Here is a 21,697-nt window from a genome sequence, read left to right as displayed (position 1 = left end):
ACTCAAGAAGGGAACGAGGGATAAACCTGGAAACTACAGACCAGTGAGTCTCATATTAGTGGTAGGTCAGGTACTGGAGAGGATTCTTAGGCACAGGATCTATGAGCATTTTGAAAACCTTCTGGGAATGCCAGGGTTAGGAATTATTCTGGAGTTATGTCAACATAGCAGATATTAATTCAAGCAAGAACCTGTCTTCAGTTCTTAATGTAAATTGCAAGCCATAAATTGAAGTTAAAAAGCCAGGCTTCCATACAGACTAAGACATATGGTTTGCAAAATAGTGACTATAACACATCCCCATATGCACCAACCAAACATTAAGACAATTCCCTATTCCCATTTCCCTCTCTCACCTTATCTCCTTACCTGCCCATCACCTCCCTCTGGTACTCCTCCCTCTTTTCTTTCTTCCATGCCCTCTGTCCTCTCCTGTCAGATTCCCCCTTCTCCAACACTATATCTCTTTTATCAGCCAGCTTCCCAGCTCTTTTCTTCACCTCCCCCACCCCGGCTTCACCCATCACCTTGTGTTTCTTCCTCCCCTCTCCCCACCTGCTTACTCTGACTCTGCGTCTTTTTTTTTCTCTCCAGTCCTGGTGAAGGGTCTTAGCCTGAAACATTGACTGAATGGACTGTTCCTCCGGTGTGTGTGTGTGTGTGTGTGTGTGTGTGTGTGTGTGTGTGTGTGTGTGTGTGTGTGTTAAGACAATGGGGTTGTGTTAATTGGCTTGCATTGAACCAGGCAACATGGCTAAGTTATTTTCACCATTGTGATGAGTCAAGCTGGCAGATCAGACCAGGCTGACGTTATCACTTATCATATCAAACCTGGCCACAGGTATAGTTGCAATCAGTCATTCATCTATTATGTGCTGAGAGAGTCAGCTTGCACAGACACTAATCTTGGGCATCTGGCTCTCCATCTTCAGAAGTTTTTAGAATATCTGTATCAATAAGTTTGTCCCAGTAGGGGTATTTGAACATTCAGAGGTGAATCCCATTATAGATAAGTAATTCAAAGGAAGCTTTGTCAACCCAATATTGAAGTAAACGATGTCATTATAACTATTGAAATTGTATTGTATCACCTACTGTTACCTTTGATGCTAAGGATACAAAAATGTTTGAGTTTGTGAGACTCTACCACAATTGTCTCCGTGAGAACACCTGCTTGAAATGCTGAATAAGGACATCTATATCAACAGCTTCAGTGTCTCTCTGGTGACTTTGATCACAGTCATAACATCAGCATTGCTTTGAGTGGGGCAAGTCGTGTCTTACTAACGAGTGTTTTGAGAAGGTGATGAGGGTGATTGATGAAGGTAGGGCTGTACATTCTGCCTATATAGATTTTAGAAAGGCATTTGCCGAGGCCCCACAGAGGAGGCTTGTCCAGATGATGAAGATGTATGGTGAATTGGCCATTTGGATTCAGAACTGACTTGCCATAGAAGATAGAGGGTAGCGGTTGAAGGGTCTTATTCTAGCTGGAGGTTTGTGATTAGTGGTGTTCCGTACTGGGATCTCTGCTGTTTGTTATGTTTATGATTGAAAATGTAGATACTTTAGGCACATTAAAGTGGCATTTAAAGATGAGAAGAGCATTTAGATAGGCACATGAATGTGAGGAAATTGGAAGGATGTGGACAGAAGAGTTTAGTTTGATTGTGAATTTAATTGGCTTGGCACAACATTGTGGGCTGAAAGGCCTGTTCCTGTGCTCTACTGTTCTATGAAAGGATTGATGTATGAGGAACATTTGATTGTTGTGGGCCACTACTTGCTTGGGTTTAGAAGCAAGAGGGGATATCATTGAAATATGTGATGGGCAGGAAAGCTCTACGATAGGTATTGAAAACTGCCCAGCACACCACTAGCATCAGCGTACCCGCCGTCAGGGATGTATAAGCAGGAAGGAGCTGGGAAAGTAACATCCTGAAGGATCCACCCACCCTGCTTACGGACTGTCCATCCTACTCCCAGCAAGGAGGAGGCTACATAGCATCCACGCCAGAATCACCAGACTCAAAAACAGTTGCTTTCCCCAAGCAGTGAGGCTGATCAACACCTCCACCCACTAACTCCCCACCACCACTACTTTATAATTTCCTGTCAGTCACCTTACGTACAGATATTCCTGTGCCTAGCATCACTTTATGGACATAAGATCTGTCTCTGTATATAAGTAATCATGTATTTATATTTATTGCATTTTTTTAAATGATTGTTTTCTTTACCTTTTTTTTGTCTGTGTGTGCTACACCAGATCCAGAGTAACAATTATTTCATTCTCTTTTACACTTGTGATATTAAATAATCTTGAATCTTGAGATAGGGTTAGCACAAGACTTTAAAGGACAGTTGACCCAAGTTCAATTCCTGCCACTGTCTGTAAGGAGTTAGTACAGTCTCTCCACGACTGTGTGGGTTTCCTCTCTCAGTTCAAAGACGTACCGGTCGGTAGGTTAATTGGTCATTGTAAATCGTCCCGTGATTAAGCTCGGGTTAAATCGAGGAATTTCTGGGCAGTGTGGCTCAAAAGGATGGATGGACCTAATCCAAGCTGTATGTCAAATAAATAAAATAAAATTGTGGTTTCAGTGCCCATTTTTCACACTCAGATCTGTTCAGATAAATTGAATCCAATTTACACTCAGCTACAGCTTTTGTGCCACACACTACGGTGGGCTCAAATCAAAAACACAGAACAACAATACAGTATTTTTATCAACACACAGAATGCCTTCTACATCCAAATAAAATTGTGATGAGTGTACAGTATCATATTATTCACAGCTGAAATATGATAGGCTGGTAAACAAGCAACAGATACTCAATTATCTCCCAGCTATTAAACTACCACCCTGTAAACAATGATTAACCATTAATAGTCAATTAAGCCACTGATTCAGATGAAAATTATATCAATGTAAATGAAATATGTAACTCAGCAATCATCCATACTCAACTGACCTTTGTTAATAGTTACATTTTGATGTTTAATCTAAATAAAATTGTCAGTGGCAAAGGTCGTTATGGATTTTTAGATAGCAGAAGTTGAAGTATAAACAAACCTAAAATGAAAGGGAAAAATATAGACTGCAATGTTGCCTCCTGTCCTGGGATTTCTATGGTGTAGCTCAATGTTTGAATAAAAGAAAACTGATCAGGAAAAGTGGGGTTTACACTGGGCTTAAAGAGCAAAAGTGATATTCTGTTGATGCAAGGTCAAGAACCAACTGGCGGTCGGAGAAGGGGAAGTGGAGAGGGGCAGCCATGTGATCCCAGCCCAAAGGTGCAGTAGATTAAGGGATGGTGAGAGGAAGACAGAGAGAACATCTGGTGAGACAACATCTGGAGTATTATGTACAGTTCTGGTTGCCCCACTATAGGAAGGATGTTGAGGCTTTGGAGAGAGTGCAGAATAGGTTTACCAGGACGCACTGTCACAAAAGCCCGAAAACACATACCAACAGGCTGAAGGACAGTGCTACCTCACTGTTATTAGACTATTGAATGGTTCCTTAGTATGTTAAGAATGACTCTTGACCTCACAATCTACCTCATTATTGCTGACCTGCACTGCACTTTCTCTGTAGCTGTTACACTTTAACCTGCATTCTGTTATTGTTTTACCATGTTTTACCTCAGTGCATTGAACATTAAATTGATCTGCATGAACAATATGCAAGAAAACCTTTTCATTGTATCTCAGCACATGTGACAATAATAACAATAACAATAATAGACGAAAGCTAAGCACAATACTGCAGATATGGTCTCATCAAGCTCCAATACCTATCTGGTTCCTACTATAGGAAAGACGAGATAGGAGGAGTTCTAGGGAGGGTGTGGAAAGGACTTGCAATGATGTTGGTAGGACTGGACAGCTTGAGTTGTACGGATAGAATGGACAAGCTGGAATTGTTTACCCTGGAATGAAGGAGGTTAAGGGGAGACATAGAGATTTATAAAATCACGAGGGTCATGGATAGGGTGAATTTCACCCTTTTGCTTTCTTTAAAGTCCCCAGGGTAGGAGAATCTAAAACCACAGGGCATGTTTCAGGAGAGAGGGGAAACATTTAAAGCAGTGGTTCCCAACCTTTTCTATGCCCCACACCCCTAGGAAATGTTTGATTAATGTTTGCACCCCCTACAAAAGTAATATCACATTTGCAGATGAAGAAGTCTAATTTCTAATTTTTGAACCACAAATTGAACCACATACAACACTGCGGGTGAACAAGTTGAACTTAAAAAAATAAGCTTTTGACTCAGTGCATAAAATGCAAATATAAATTGAGCAATTAGATTCTAATTTATTCAGAAAAAATTGTAAACAGTAAAATCAATCCCAATTGTGAACATAAAATTCAATGACATCTTTGCTCCTGCTTCTCATTCATGATTTTGTCAAAACGTGGAACTTCCTTGCTGACTGCGATCCGTAGGACTGCCTGTGGATTCAGACCATTCCGAGATTTTGTCTTGATTGACAAAAGCGAACTGAATCCAGATTCACACAAGTATGTTGTTGCAAATGGAATGAGGACACGGAGTGCTTTTCCACTAAGTCTTGGGAACATATCCAGTGCTGCACACCAAAACTCTTCCAAAGTCTTGCTTTCAAATTGCATTTCAAGAGCTCAATTTAAGATCTTCCTTCAGCTCTTTATCATCTGACATTTCCTCCAAATTGTAGGAGTATGGATTCATGATCCATTCTTCTGAAATCTTCAGGTCTCCAGCAGCAAAATATACATCAAACGATTCTGACAGTGTTTCCAAATGAGCCACAATTTCTTCACTCACAGTAGGAGTTATGGATCCAGCATCATCAACCATCTGTTCTAGTGAAGGAAAATTTGAGAGACTGCCTCTTTCCATCCTTCGACGCCAAAGACGTAACTTTTCTTTGAAGGCATTCAACTTTTCACAAGCCTTCAATATTCTTATCCCTTTTCCTTGAAGAGAAACACTCAGGTCATTCATACGAGTGAAAATATCAGCTAAGTAAGCCAGCATTTGGGCAAATTCCTGTGATTCCATTGCCCCAACCAGATCACATTCACACTCCTCCAGAAAAACTTTGATTTCTTCCCGAAGCTCAAAGAAGCGGGTTAAAGCTTGTCCTCGTGACAACCAACGGACTTCTGTGTGGAAAAACAAAACTGAATGCTCACTTCCCAGATCCTCACAAAATGATTTGAAGATGCGATGTTTCAAAGCACGCCCCCTGATCCAGTTGATGATCTTCACACATGTATCAAGGACTTCCTTCAAATTTGGAGGCAATGTTTTTAATGCCAAAGCATGCCGATGAAGAAAACAATGGGTAACTTGCAAGTCTGGAATCTCTTTTCTCATCAATGCAGAAAAGCCAGATTTATTTCCAAACATTGCAGGTGCCCCGTCAGTGCACACAGAACCAATGACTTTGATATCTAAATCATGTTTGGCACCAGCTGCATCACATCCTTTGCAGTTGTGTTTGTTTTCAGATCTTTACAAAACAGGAAATCTTCCTTCACAGCACCATCATTGACATACCTCACTAATGTGATGAGTTGGAGTGCGCTTGGGACAAACGTTACTACCACTTCTCAAGGCGCACTGGCAGCCAGCTGAGTGATGACTCGTGACTCGTCACTCAAGGACACAAGCCACTCTTTGTCGCACCCCCTGAAATTCCATCTCGCACCCCAGGTTGGGAACCCCTGATTTAAAGGGAATCTGAGGAGCAACCTCTTCCGCAGGAGGGTGGTGAATATGTGGAATGATCTTCCTGGAGACATTCTCGAGGCAGGAACAATTACAATGTGTCAAAGACAGTGGATTGGTTCGTGGTTAGGAAAGGTCCAGAGGGATGTGGGCCAAATGCAGGTAAATGGGACGAGCTCAGGCAGGCACCTTGGTTTGATGGAGGAATTGGGCTGAAAGGCCGTTCCCAATTTGAGTAACTCTGTGACTCCAAAACACCATTTCTGCACCTACTTTTACGTTTTCACCTATGTTAGTTTTCAGTGATTTGTGATGCCCAGGTCCTTCGAACATTAACATTTCCTAATCTGCCACCATTTTTTTTAAAGTCACCCTTTGTGTAGTGAAAGATCTAACCTAATAGTATTATTCCTTATATTCCATTTGCCAAATTCTTACTCCCTCGGTTTGACTATATTCTCTAGCAGCCGCCTCGCAGCTTCATATCAACTTACAACCCACCTGATTTTGTCTCAGATCACTTGAGAATATCTTGTTCCGTCTCCCCAGCAACGTCATTAATATAGATTATGAGTAGTTAACTAATCAACAGCTTTGACAGGAGAAGCTCAAATGGTCACAAGGAGAAGCTGTAAGCTGCACGCAGATTGCGCGAGAGGTCGGGATTGAACTCAGGCTGCTGGAGAAGTACTCAGGGTGGGGAAGTACTTTACCAGTGGCACCAGTACTCTCCCCTGTCAAAACTCAATACTGAGCCATAAAAGGAAATGGTGGCACTGATGACCCAATGCTTGGCTGAAGGGGTGATATTTCAGAAGTGCTTCGGGGAGGAGAGGTTTGGGAAGGAAGGGAGGAGTTATAGACCTTAATGCACTGACAGCTGCTAGGGGAGAAATAATGGATTTCCAAGACACAAAGAACAAATCAGCAGACAGCCAGAAAGTTGATTATTGCTGCGTCAACATGCCAATGGAATATTCTGAGGAGAGACCTTCATTATTTTGGTAATTCTGCTAGAAGTTTATTTTATTGATAAACTTTCTGCATTTCCCCATCCTTAAAGTTGCAGAGTATCCATTATAAATAATTAAGTGTACATTTTCCAACACAAATTGATGTACGATTTCAATTACCAAGCTAATCGAGTTATAAAGTGCTCTACATATCATAGCAGACTTTTGCCCTCAAGCTCCCCAACACAAATTCATTTAAAGATCAGACAGGCTGCGCACTGCAGGACTGGAAGTCAGAATCATATACCTGCTGATTGATGTGAGCTCAGCAAAAAGGGAATGATGTAAGCACAGATCTGGTATTGATGGCCCTGATGTGAAAATGGTTGCCTATTAATCAGTAACTTCTTCCCGGAGTTTCTTCCTTGTGCTCCTTTGTTCGCCCGTGGTGAACACGAGAAGGCAACGCAGACTTTTTTCCCGAATCATCCCACCTCTATGAGTTGTAGTGAATTGTTCAATTTGAATTACTTTCTTCAAAAATAGTATAAAACAGATTTGCAACAGTAGAAACTCCAAGTGCAGTAAAATTCCAATAATCCAGCATCTGATTGGTCAGAAGTGCCGAGCGTTTAGTATCCAGCTCTCTCAATGCCCTGGAGCGTCAGATAAGTGTTCAGAATACAAGTAGTGCACAGCAGAGTCATGGGTCCAGATTGTAACTGCAGCCATTTTGCAGTCAGAGCTGGGGTTTGAACACTAAGCGTCAGAAAGGTGGGTAGGGCTGTGTTTGGAGCCTGAATCCCAACAATATTTCCTATTCCCTTGAAGTTCATGGGGGTGGGGTCACTGGAAAATCTATTACACTACGGTGAGATGTAAAAAGAGTTAAATGCTTAACTTTTAGTGTTGAATGACATCCAATAACTGGAAAAATCTGCTTGTCCAGCACCGCCGAAGTCTCCAGGGTGCTGGATTATCGGAGTTTTACTGGCAGTTCAAGTCTTCCCACCATATCCACCACCAGTCAGATTTATAAATAGTGTTTCTCTCAGCAAAATGGCCTTTGCAGGGCATTCATTAATTGGATAATAGAACTTTAAGTCAGTACGCCATCTGCATAAAAGCCTCCTGCAATTACCATCTTTTTAATGGCTGACCAAATTCATTCCACAAAAGTATACTTTAAAATAAGGTATCAATTACTAGTTCCACCAAAATTAAAAAGTAATGAGCCTTGAGAATTTGGACATAGTGAAGGGGGGGATTTCATAATTGAGATCGCATGTTACGAAAGGCAGAACCTAGTTTGATCTCCAGTCTGTAAAATTTACAAGATTTTATTAAAAAGAGAGATGCTGAAGCTTTGATAACCGAGTAGCCGAAAGATTTCTATTTAACGTTTCTACTTGTCGTTTTTCAATCAAAACCAAACTCCCAATGCAGTCACTCTATTCCAGGTTCTGAAATGGGAAAAGGTTACGAGGAAGACCAAGCAAAATAGAAGACAAGGAATTAGAGAAGGAATAGTCACCAGGTCCCTTAAACTTGCCTTGTGTTGAATATAAACTTGGCTGACCTCAGGTTTAATACCACCAGCATATATCGTAAAACTTGTTAATGTAGCGGCAGCAGCACAATGCAATGCATGATAAATACAGAAAAAAATAAATGAATTACAGTAAGTATACAACTATTACAAGTAATACTACTGATGGTAGAATTCTGAGGGGGAAACCAGAGGTCTACGAACCTCATTGGAGGATCAGAGGTAGAGAAAGTCAGTAACTTTAGATTTCCCAGTGTTACTGTCTCAGAGTACTTGTCTTGGACCCATCGTATAAGTGTAGTTGCAGAGAAGGCACAACAGACTTCATGAGGAGTCTACGGAGATTTGGCATCTCGTCAAGAATCTCGGCAAACTGGTGGAAAGTGTGCTGACCGGCTGCATTACGGCCTGGTATGGGAACACCAATGCCTCTGAGTGGAAAATCCTACAAAAAGTAATGGATTCAGTCCAGTACGCCATATGTAAAACCCTCCTAACTACTGAGCACATCTCCATGAAGCATTGCTGCAGAAAAGCAGCATCCATTATCAAAGATCTCTACCACCCAGGCCATGCTCGTTTCTCACTGATGCCATCAGGACTCAAGAGCCTCAGGACTCGCACCACCAGCTTCAAGGGCAGTTACTACCCCTCGCCCATCAGACTCTTGAACAGAAAGGGATAACTACACTGATTCTATTCCCGGTGTTCCCATGGCCGATGGTCTCACTTCATGGACTCTTTGTCTTGTTACTTCATGGTCATTATTTATTGCTATTTATTTACATTTACATGTTCATTGATCCTGTTTACTGTTACTGTTCTACGGATTTGCTAAGTATGGCACAAGAAAAAGAATCTCAGGGTTGTATGTGGTGACATGTATGTACTCTGATCATAAGCTTTACTTTGAACTTTTAAACTTATATATATATATAAACTTGCTAAATTAAAAATAGCAGCTCAAAAACAGAAATAATAAAAAAGTGAGGTAGTGTTCATGGGTTCAATGTCCATTTAGAAATCAGGTAGTGGAGGGGAAGAAGCTGTTCTTAAAATGCTGAGTGTGTGCCTTCTGGCTTCTGTACCTCCTTCCTGACAATACCAATGAGAAGAGGGCATGACTTGTGTGATGAGGGTCCTCAATAACAGAGGCACCGCTCCTTGAAGATGTCTTGAATACTCTATGAAAGCTAGTATCCATGATGGAGCTGACTAATTTTACAACATTCTGTAGCTTAGACCATAAGACCATTACACATAACAACAGAATTAGGCCAATCCGCCCATCGAGTCTGCTCTGCCATTCCCTCATGGCTGATCCTAGATCTTACTCAACCCCATACACCTGCCTTCTCGCCTGATCCTTTGATGCTCTGTCTGTGGCAGAGCATTCCACAGATTCACTACCTACTGGCTTAAAAAATTCCTCTTTACCTCCATACTAAAGAGTTGCCCCTCAATTTTGAGGCTCTTCCCTTTAGATCTGGATATCCTCACCATAGGAAACTTCCTCTCCACATCTACTCTATTTAGTCCTTCCAACATTTGTAGGTTTCAATGAGATCCCCCCCACATTCTTCTAAATTCTAGTGACTATAGGCCCAAAGCTGCCAAATACTCCCTGTACATTAACCCCTTCATTCCCAGAATCATCCTTGTGAGCCTCCTCTGGACTCTCTCCAATGACAACACATCCTTTCTGAGATATGAGACCCAAAACTGTTAACAATACTCTAAGTGTGGCAAGACTAGTGTCTTATAAAATCTCAGAATTATCTCCTTGTGTTTATATTCTATACCCCTTGAAATAAATGCCAACATTGCATTTCCCTTCTTTACCACGGATTCAACCTGTAAATTAACTGTCCGGGAGCCTTGTATGAGGACTCCTAAGTCCCTCTGCACTTCTGATGTTTGAACCTTCTCCCCATTTAGATAATAGTCTGCACTATTGTTCCTCTCACCAAAATGCATTATCATACATTTCCCAACACTGTATTCCATCTGACACTTTTTTAGCCATTCTTCCAATTTACCTAGGTCCTGCTGCAATCACATTGCTTCCTCAGCACTACCTACCCCTCCACCTGTCTTTGTATCATCCGCAAACTTTGTCACAAAGCTATCAATCCCATTACCTAAATCATTGAAAACAATGTGAAAAGCAGTGGTTGCGATACTGACCCCTGAGGAACACCACTAGTCACTGGCAGCCAACCAGAAAAGGCCCCTTTTATTCCCACTTGGTTGTCAGCCATGCCACTATCCATGCCAGTATCTTACCTGCAATGTCATAGGATTTTATCTTGTTAAGCAGCCTCATGTGTGGCACCTTATCAAACGCCTTCTGAAAATCCAAGTAAATGACATCTACTGCCTCTCCTTTGTCCATCCTGCTTGTTACTTCCTCAAAGAACTCTAATAGATTTGTCAGGCAAGATTCATCTTTACATGTTTTGATCCCGTGTAGTAGCCCGAACCCCCCATACCAGACAGTGATGCAGCCTGTCAGAATACTCCCCATGGTACATCTGTAGAAATTTTCAAGTGTTTTAAGTGACAAACCAAATCTCCTCAAACTCCTAATGAAATATAACTGCTTTGATATGTTGGGACCAGGTTAGATCTTCAGAGATCTTGACACCCAGGGACTTGAAACGGCTCACTCACTGCACTTCCGATCCCTCCATGAGGATTGGTTTGTCTTCCCTCGTCTTACCCTTCCTGATGCCCTGAAGTCTATGCTGGACTCAACTCTTCTTCTGTGTCAGTTCTCCATACTCCTCAATTCTTGATCTTTCAATTATTTACACAGAGAAATTCACTATTCTTTGGGAGAAGTACCCTCACACCTACGCTTTAAAAGAGCGGACCCTTATTTTGCTGCTGTGTCCCCTTGTTCTACCTGTACTCGTGAAAGCATCTCAACATCTACTCTGTCAAACCTTCTTAGGATCTTGTCACCCCTCGTTCTTCAAAAGTTCAAAAAATTCAAAAACAGACTGTCTTCCTTGTCTTCATAGGATGATCCTCTCATTCTAAGAATATAGCTTGGTGAATCTTCTTCGGACTGCCTCCAATGTTACTATATCCATCTTCAGGTAAGGGGACCAAGACTGTAAACAATATTCCAGGTTAGTCTCACCAACACTGTTACACCTGTATGAAAACCTCCCTTTTGGTACACTCCCATTCCTTTGTAATGAAGGCCAACATTATTTGTCTGTACCTGCCCACTAGCTTTTTGTTACTATGTACTAGATCTCTGAAGTTCCTTTGTTTTTTTAAAACTTTTTTGAAGAATTACAACTCCTGGGAATCCCTGGCGCTCAATCACTCTGTGTGAACAAGCATTCTGGATGTCATTGAGAACCTCCGATCTAATTATCTGAAGCACACACGAGCGCTACATTAAGTTAAAAAGGAGAATGGATCTCCACAAAACCACTACTCACCCGCCCTGTCAGGAATTTCCTAGCCCATCTGTCAAAGACTCAGTGGTCCCAACTCTGGCCTCATCTGTCACCTCAGCACCCACTGAGTCAGATCAGCTTCAGTCCTGTTGGGCGGCCCAAGCTGAAGCGATTGCAGGTGAAGATCCATGGTTGAAGTGGAGATTCTTGCACCACAGCAGTTTCAAACTCTTGGGAGTCCACATCTCACACAGCCTTTCATGGTCCCAGAACACGCCTTATACAATCAGGAAAGCTCAGCAACGCCTCTACTTTCTGAGGAGACTGAAGAGAGCTGGATTATGCATCTCATCCTTCTACCGATGTGCAGTAGAGAGCATTCCAACATGCGGAGGAACCTGCTCTGCAGTGGGCAGGAAGGCTCCACAATGGGTGGCTGAAACTGCCCAGTGCTTCACTGCTGCCAGGGGAGGTGTACAGAGTGTACCATACAGAAAGATGCTGGATCCCACCCACCCTGCTCATGGATTGTTCGTTCCACCCCCATCAGGGAGGAGGCTACGTAGCATCCACACCAGGATCACCAGATGCAGAAACAGTTGCTTTCCCCAAGCAGTTCGGCTGATCGAAACCTCCACCCATTAACCCACCCCTCCACACCCCGAACCACAGCTTCTTTGTCAATTCCTATCAGAGTCACCTTATGTACAGACACTTTATGGACGTACAATCAATATGCTTTTCTATTTTTTTATTATTGTATTATGTATTATGTATTGTCTTATTATGATTTTTTTTTGCAGCATCAAATCCGGATTAACTTTTGTTTTCAAAAATCTGCAAATTTGCAGATGCTGGAAATCCAAGACACACATAAAAGAGTTCCTCCAGTATTTTGTGTGTGATGCTTTAACTAATATTTTGCTCTTCGTCACACTTGTGTGACATTAAACAACCTTGAGCAGCTCCCCAGCATTCTCAGAGCAGTCATCCAAGACTGAAAAGAAAAGAGCAGTCAGGTGTAAGTTCAGTCTAACGTTAGAAACTAAAGGCTCAGCAGTATTGGTGTGGAGTTTGCACTCAAGTCTCTGCAGTGGGCTTGAACCCACAGTCTCCTGGAGCAGAGGCAGAGGATCTGTCACTGAGCCACAGCTGATGCAGTTGCTGCAGGATTCAAAGAGAATCTGCTCCCTCACTGTTACCTTATACCACATCATCAGTTCTTTATGACCATATCATATCTTACAAAAAATCCCATCGGACGAATTTTTCCGATGTCTCCTGGCAATGCCGTTTCAAATTTCAACGGTAAACTCAACAATTCTGGAAAGAGTGTCATGTTTGCACAAGTCTCTGGGGATGTTCTATCTGTCTGCATCAACTCCAGTAAATGTGGCTAATGAGAATCAATTCATTGAATTTCTGATGATCTAGGAGGCTTAGGCATCTTGTCACTGCCGCGTAAACACATGATTTATCAAAGTAATGGTTAATTAAATTAATGTACGGCAATAAAAAAAGCAGTTATAATATGCGCTTTGTCCTTCTTCACCAATTGCAGCTGGGACAGCAGTTGGTGATGGGGGTGGAGAAATGGCAGGAGAGGAAATGAGAACAGGCTGACTAATGAACAAGTGACAGTGTATCTTGTAATTAAACAGCACTTCAGTTTATCAGCTTTTGGAAGCCATTGGAAAAATGAATCACCACGGTCTAATATTTGAAATTCAAAACTGGCATAGAGTTAGATTCACTAAATTCTAGCACCCCAGATCATTATGGTTGACATTCACCCAGTGGCCACTTTACGAGGTACACCTGTACACCGGCTCGTAAATGCAAATATCTAATCAGCCAATCACATAGCAGCAACTCAAAACATAAAAGCATGCAGACATGGTCAAGAGGTTTAGTTGTCTAGACCAAACTTCAGAATGGGGAAGAAATGTGATCTAAGTGACTTTGGCCATGGACTGATTGTTGATGCTAGACAAAAGTGGTTTGAGTATCTCTGAAACCGCTGATCTCCTGGGATTTTTACACAGAATACTCTCTCGAGCAGGGTTTCGCAATCTGGGGTCCATGGACCCCTTCATTAATGGTAGGGGTCTGTAGCACAAAAATGGTTGGGGACCCCTGCTCCAGGGTTCTCAGAGAATGGTGCGAGAAACAAAAAAATATCTAGTGAGTGGCAGTTCTGTGGGCAAAAAACACCTTGTTAATGAAAGAGGTCAGAGGAGAATGGCCAGACTGGTTCAAGACAGGAAGGCAACAATAACTCAAATAACGCATGGTACAACTGTGACATGCAGATGAGCATTTCTGAACACACAACACATCGAACCTTGAAGTAACAACAGCAGAAGACCACAAACATACACCCAGTGGCCACTTTATTAGGTAGAAGAGGTAAGTAGTAAAGTGGCTACTCTGTATGATGGTGGTGATATTGCCCATGTAAAACTGACTGTACTTCAATATGAAGCTCTGCTCATGAAGATTTTGTGCATCTGTATGTGTGGACATATTGAGATCATGTTGAACAGGAGAGAGATATGGTGTGATACATTCCTAACAATATTAAAAACAAACATCTGGAGGAACTCATGAGGTCAGGAAGCAACTTTATCAACAGGATGGTACTGAACATACTTCCATTTCCTTACATCAACCGACTTCAAATGAAGCAACAACACGCACAAAATGCTGGTGGAACACAGCAGGCCAGGCAGCATCTATAGGGAGAAGCGCTGTCGACATTTTGGGCTGAGACCCTTCGTCAGGACTAATCGAAAGGAAAGACAGTAAGAGGAGGAAGCAGCTGAGATGTCAGTCAGGATAGTTGAGTTCGAAGTACGTTTATTACCGAAGTATGTGTATGTTATACAACCCGGAGATTCGTCTCCTTACAGTCAGCCGCAAAACAAGAAACCCAAGAGGACCCACAAAGAAAAACTGCCAAACACCCAATGTGCAGAGAGGGGGAAAAAAACAAATCGTGCAAACAATGAAAATAAGCAGATGGTGTTTAGAGTAAATGTAAATCCACAGACATGAAGCCCGGAGCAGTTGGGGTAGGCCACAGCCTCAGTTCAGTTCAGTGCAGAGCTGGATTAAGTGTGTCTGCACACTGCCGGGAGACTGTACCATCGATTGCCGGACATTGTTCCTCAGGATCTTCGACTATATCTATTTTTTTTTTCCGAGTGAATATGCAGCTTTGCTTGCTATTCTGATTATGTTACTCACTATTTTTGAGTGTTTGCACCCTGGTCTCAGAGGAACACTGAGTCATTCAGCAGTACCTATGTAAGGTTTGAATAATAATGAATTTTGATTTCACATGGTCAAAGGACATCCATGGACTGATGTCGGGATGGCAAGAGCTGTGGATGAAGATCAGTGAGGACGTAGGCTTGGTGGTCTATGTGGGACGGTGGCTCCATAGGGATCCGCGTTGGCAAGTCTGGTTCGAGGCCTGGAGTACAGAGTCCCGTCATTGGTGAGTTTGGAGTTCAGGTCCTATCACCGTGACCCCTGGGGTCAATACCCAAGGTCAATCAGGTGACCGCAAGTCAGCACACGATGGCTGAAGCCCTGGGTCTGCAGGTCTGCAATGCAATTCCACTGGGGAAGTCAGAAGCCTAATGTCTGCAAGTCAAGTGGAGGATGAAGGCCTGGAGACAGCTTGTGCTGGTGTGTGTGTGCGTGTGTGTCACGGACAGGAGGGAGGAATGGGGATTAACTCGCTATTGCTCTTCTGTTGATGCTGTTCTGCTGATAAGTTGTGGCCATATCATGCTGGTACTAAAATGTGTGATAAAGTTTGCGGTCTATCTCAACATATCCTTGGGTTATTTTGTTTGTTAATGCATATAATACATTTTACTATATGCTTTGATATACGCAATAATTAAATTATTGGAATCTGAATTTGCATCTGGGAAATTTGACCTTGCAGAATTCACAAGATACCTAGCCAAAATTTTGAGATAGAGAATAGAACAGGCTTTCACAAAATCTTTGCATAAACTTTTGAATTCCACCATGATAGGGCTTTGAGCATCTTACAGTAGGAATTGTGCCCATTGTCTTATGAGTTTTATATGTCAATGATAAAATATTATGTCTGCAAATTGCCTTTCTGTTGAGTGGCTTAGTAGATTTCTTGCAGCAACAGGACCATAACTACAGTATAAAAGCAGACCAGGCCATTTCACCCTTTCGACTCTCTCTGCCATTTAATTATCGCTGATCTTTTCATCCCTGTTCACACACCTTCTCCCTGTAATCCTTAACCAACCTTCCCCTTATAAATCAACAACCTGCCAATGTACATGACCTCTCTACTCTTGAACTCAATCCCTCTGTTAATGAAGCCTAGCATCCCATAGGCCTTCTTAACTACCCTATCAGCAACCTTGAAGGATGTATGGATTTGAACCCCAAGGTCCCTTTGTTCATCCACAATTCTGGTCACCTCATTATAGGAAGAATGTGAAAGCTATGGAAAGGATGCAAAGGAGATTTACCAGGATGTTGCCTGGTTTGAAGAACAAGTCATATGAAGCAAGGTTAGCAGAGCTGGGACTTTTCTCTTTAGAGCGTAGAAGAATGAGAGGGGACTTGATAGAGGTCTACAAGATTATGAGAGGCATAGATAGGGTGGATAGTCAGTACCTGTTTCCCAGGGCACCAATAGCAAACACCAGAGGACATATGTACAAAGTTAAGGGAGGGAAGTTTAGGGGAGATATCAGGGGTAAGTTTTTTACACAGAGGGTTATGAGTGCCAGGGATGGTGGTGGAGGCTAAAACATTAGGGGTATGTAAAAGCCTCTTGGACAGGCACATGGATGAAAAAAAATGGAGGGTTATGGGGTAGTGTGGGTTTAGTACTTTTTTTTAAAGGATTATATGGGTCGGCACAACATGGAGGGCTGAAGGGCCTGTATTGTGCTGTAGTGTTCTATGGTTCTATGGTTTTATCTCTGTCTTGGAGGCTGTTATCAGAACATCTTTGATGAGGGTGAACCCTTAGAAGATGTCAAGCCCTGACGGTGTACCTGGTAGGGCTCTGAAAATCTTTCCAACCAACTGACAGGAGTGTTTAAGGACATCTTCAATCTCTCACTGCTACAGTCAGAGATTTCCAGTCTGTCGGAAGGGTGACAATCATACCAGTGCCCAAGAAGAGCAGGGTGAGCTGTCTCAACAGCTATTGCCCAGTGGCACTCCCATCTACTGTGATGGAGTGCTTTGTGAGGTTGATCATGGCTGCAGACAACTCCTGCCTTGCAAGGTCCTGAACCTGCTGCAATTTGCCTATCGCCACGATAGGTCTACAGCGGACATAATCTCACCGGCTCTCCACTCAGCCTTGGGTCACCTGGACAATAATAGTGCCTACATCAGGCTTCTGTTTATTGATTACAGCTCAGCACTCAACAGCATCATACCCTCAGTTTTAATCATCAAGCTCGAAAGCCTGGACCTCAGTAGCTCCTGCTGTAACTGGATCCTCACCAGGAGCTCACAGTTCTGTGCGGATCGGAATTAACATCTCTTCCTCGCTGATGATCAACACTGGTGCACCTCAAGAGTGTGCCCTTATCCCACCGTGTTACTCTCTCTGTATCCACAACTGTGTGGCTGGGCACAGCTCAAATGCCGTGCAAAGGGTGAGCTGTTTCAAGCCCCTGGGTGTCAATCCAGAAGATCTGGATCTGAAGATCTGAAGATCTATCCTAGGCCCAACATGTTGATGCAACTACAAAGGGGGCATGACAGTGGCTATATTTCAGTTGGAGCCAGAAGACACTTGGTATATCACCAAAGACACTTGTACATTTCTACAGATGAACCGTGGAGAGCATTCCAAGTGGTTGCATCACCGTCCGGTATGGAGGGGCCACTTCACAGGATCGGAAAAAGCTGCAGAAAGCTATAAACTCAGCCAGCTCCATTATGGGAGCTCACTCTACTCCTACTGTCTGTATTATATCGATATTTGAATTGCAATGTACCATTGTGCATCATCTGTACAGCTGTAATTACCAGCTGAGTTTGTTTTCTCTCCCGTCGACCTCCAGCTGCAGAGAGTTGGAAACTCAGCCAGCTCCATCATGGGCATGAGCCTCCCCGACACCCAGGGCTCCTTCAAAAGGTGACGCCTCAGAAAGGTGGCTTCCATCATTAAGGACACCCATCACCCAGGACATGCCCTCTTCCCACTGCCACCATCAGGAAGGAGGTACAGGAGCCTGAAGACACACACTCAGCGCTTCAGGAACAGCCTCTTTCCCTCTGCCATCAGACTTCTGAATTGACAATGAACCCATGAACACCACCTCACTACTTTTTTGCTCTCTTTTTGCACTACCTATTCAATTTAATTTTTATGTATATTTCATATTGTGATTTATAGTATTTTGATTATCATGGATTGCAAGGTACTGCAAAACAAGAAATTTCATGGCATAGGTCAGTGATATTGAGAGAGTTGGTGCGGAGTGAGTGCGATTCTGAGAGTTGGTGCGGAGTGAGTGCGATTCTGAGAGTTGGTGCGGAGTGAGTATATTGAGTGCTGCTCTGATGTGACAGAGCTCTCAGACATGATCGTAGAGATTGAAAATTCCGTGACTGGTGCCACGGAACATTGACTTATTACTGGTAATAAAATGTTTTGTTTCATTCACAAGGTACAAGCTAACTGACAGGAACAAAATAAACTGCTCCAGCACGCAAAAGCCCACAGATAGTAATTTTGTTTGGAAAGGGCAGTATTTTTATCACGGGTTGTGTCAAACACGAAGGAAGGATGTCAGAAAGTCCTGCATATAACCTGGTCTCTTTTTGCTTATTTCTCTTTGAATTGCTTTATTTATTTTATTTTAAATGATTTATGTTTCTGTTTTGATCAACATAGAAATAAAACATACAGTAGATTACTGAGAAGAGAAAATCTGCAGATGCTGGAAATCCAAGGAGCACACACAAGATGCTGGAGGAACTCAGCAGGCCGGGCAGCATCTATGGAAAAGAGCGCAGTCGATGTTTTGGGCCGAGGCCCTTCAGTAGATTTCCAATCCTGCAACCCATATCCCGACACACAACAAAACCCTTTCACTGGCTGTCATTTTCAAATGTCTGTATCGTACATACTGTCCATGAAGCTGATTGCCCTACCTGCCCCTGAAGTCTGCTCCAACCATACTGTCCTCCAATACGCTCTGGTTTGAACCTCACCGTCATTCATGGTCACCATCTTCAGTTGTCTGAACTTTGTAAGTTCCCCAAGTCCCTTCCATCTTCTTCTTCTTCTTGGTTGCATTGAGCGGGGTGGAGAAAGCTAGACAAGTCGATGAGTTGATTTGCTCAGATTCATCCTCAGTTCTAGCAAGTTTAAGGTCTTTTCACTCAAACACCCAAGTCCCTTCCATCTCAAACCCTATCCCTTGATTCATCCGCTATCTGTTAGAGTGCCAAGCTTTGACAATACACCTGTGGAATTCTGAGGGATGCTTAGCCCTGTTATTGGTGATATATCCACTCAATGGTCACTTTATTGGGTGTCTCCTGTGCGCAACAGTAATAAAGGGATAAAGCCACTGAGTACCCATCCACTCCAAGCTTCGACATATTGTGCGCTCAGAGATGCTCTTCTGAACACCATGGTTATTTGAGTTACTGTCACCTTTCTGACAGCTTGAACCATTCTGGCCATTTTCCTCTGACCTCGCTCATTAACACAGTGTTTTCACCCACAGAACTGCTGCTCACTGGATGCCTTTTGCTTCTCCAAACATTCTCTGTAAAGTTTAGCGACTGTTGTGTATGAAAATCCCAGGAGATCAGCATTTTCTGAGATACTCAAACCACCCCAACTGGCACCAACAGTCAATCCATGGTCAAAGTCACTGAGATTGCATTTCTTCCCCATTCTGATGTTTGGTCTGAACAACAGCTGAACTTCTTGACCATGTCTGCATGCTTTTATGCATTGAGTTGCTGCCACACAATTGGCTGAATAGTTGTTTGCATTAATGAGCAGGTGTGCCTAATAAAGTGGCCACTGAGCGTGTGTGTGTGTGTGTGTGTGTGTGTGTGTGTGTGTGTTGTTTTCACAATGGTTAAAGGCAATCTGGAGCTCTGCCTCATAAAGCTGTTGAGGTTATGTCAGCTGAAATTCTCGTGTCTCAGAGAGGCAATCATAACGGGAGTTAAAGGAACAAGGACAGTGAGAGAGAAGGCTGCTGGATTGAGTTACTAACGGATCAGTGGCCAGGAACTGACGGGCTGAATTGGGCAGTTTACCCTGGGGAGGAGAACACTGTTACATCCACCCCCTGCCTCTGTTAAATATAAATCCTCATAATAAGAAATCTAATGCATCCAGAATACCTCCACTTATTCCTAAGTAGCAGCAGAGTCCTCTATTCATCGACTGGGGAGGTGCTGGAATATCAATTGCACACAGCCCCTGTCCGTATGGAATATCTGGAAAACAATCACTTTCAGGCACTCTCACTCTAAAGCCGAGGAAATCAGTTAATTCTTTGACCTGTGCACCAGCTAATCACCTTTGCCCTGCGGTTAGCATTAGGCTTTGAAGGCCAAAGCCCCATAAAACCATCAGATTAGGATAATTGCAGTTGCAAGGGTGATGAGCACTGTATCAATAGCGTTTGGGCTGTATTACCTAAAAAGAAAACCCGCCCTCAGAAACCACCGTTAACACACTAATCTGGAGCGAGACAGCTCTCAACCCCTTTGTCTCATTCTCCAGTCCTCATCCGTTAAAAGAGTACTTACCGCCAGCAGGTGACCAGGCAAGATGATAAATTATCTTTATGCAGAGGCTGCTGGACAGCTGTTAGTGAATTACAAGCAGTTCAGGTGAGCATACAGATTGTGAAGGAGGGTACTTGATTTACACATTCTGAGACCATCGTCTTAATTACAGACCATAATTTACTAACAGCAATCCCATGCTCAGCAATAGTATTTACCAGATAATATTTATTCTGCTGCATCATTGATGGCCAATCTTCCAGACATCAGGAATTCTCACAACACTATTGCACTGTACCTCCTCTTTAAGAGAAGGTTCTTACAAATATTACTCTTTGACCTTGCCCCTGACTTCTGACTCACGGCTCCACGTCCCTCCTCATTACCAGGCATCTTGAGAGATTTTGCTGTAAAAGCAGGTGATTAATATTTAGTGCTGGTCTGGATTACATGGATGTTGGCTGATGTCAGTCAAGTTCCCCAATGGTGCCTTAGGAATGACAATCCTTGTGAACAGCAGCCTGTTGAGGAGGCAGCATGCATTAAACAGTGCGTAACGGATAGTTTCTGTCACCACACAAAACAATAGACTAATAGCCAATTGAGTTGTCTGTGTTTACAAGAAAAGAGATAACAGATGAGTTATCAAGGGATATGAGCCAACATTTGACGTCACTGGGTTATCAATGTTTCCCCATATCATGATTTTTAAAAATATTTTTTGTTTGTCTGCTTCCACTAAAATTATGGAATGCTGGGACTCGCCTCTTATTATCACAACACACCATGAACTCTTTCCACCACCAATCCCACTTGCCCAAGATCCCTCCATACTGCTTACGGGATTCCTTCTCGACACAATTCTGCTGCAAGTCAAGCTTGCTCTTGACTGGGAGTCTTAGCAGAAACATAGAAACATAGAGAATAGGTGCAGGAGTAGGCCATTCGGCCCTTCGAGTTTGCACTGCCATTCAGTTTGATCATGGTTGATCATCCAACTCAGAAACCTGTACCTGCTTTCTCTCCATACCCCTGATCCCTTTAGCCACAAGGGCCATATCTAACTCCCTCTTAAATATAGCCAATGAACTGGCCTCAACTGTTTCCTGTGGCAGAGAATTCCACACATTCACCACTCTCTGTGTGAAGAAGTTTTTCCTCATCTCGGTCCTAAAAGGCTTCCCCTTTATCCTTAAACTGTGACCCCTCATTCTGGACTTCCCCAATATCGGAACCAATCTTCCTGCATCCAGCCTGTCC

The 21,697-nt window shown here is 42.9% G+C and overlaps 1 long non-coding RNA gene across 1 annotated transcript in view; it reads left to right on the top strand.

Moving 5' to 3' along the window:
* The window catches only part of LOC132405338 (uncharacterized), a 34,611-nt gene extending 14,983 nt beyond the window's left edge, over nt 1-19,628 (top strand). The window contains exons 2-3 of the long non-coding RNA XR_009515823.1: nt 11,255-11,332; nt 18,573-19,628. This is a non-coding gene — a long non-coding RNA (uncharacterized LOC132405338). The remainder of the gene's footprint in view (nt 1-11,254; nt 11,333-18,572) is intronic.
* The last annotated feature ends 2,069 nt before the right edge of the window (nt 19,629-21,697 follow it).

The sequence above is a fragment of the Hypanus sabinus genome, chromosome 15 (assembly GCF_030144855.1).
Source record: "Hypanus sabinus isolate sHypSab1 chromosome 15, sHypSab1.hap1, whole genome shotgun sequence".
Lineage (NCBI taxonomy): Eukaryota > Metazoa > Chordata > Chondrichthyes > Myliobatiformes > Dasyatidae > Hypanus > Hypanus sabinus.
This window is presented reverse-complemented; position numbering and strand designations above follow the sequence as displayed.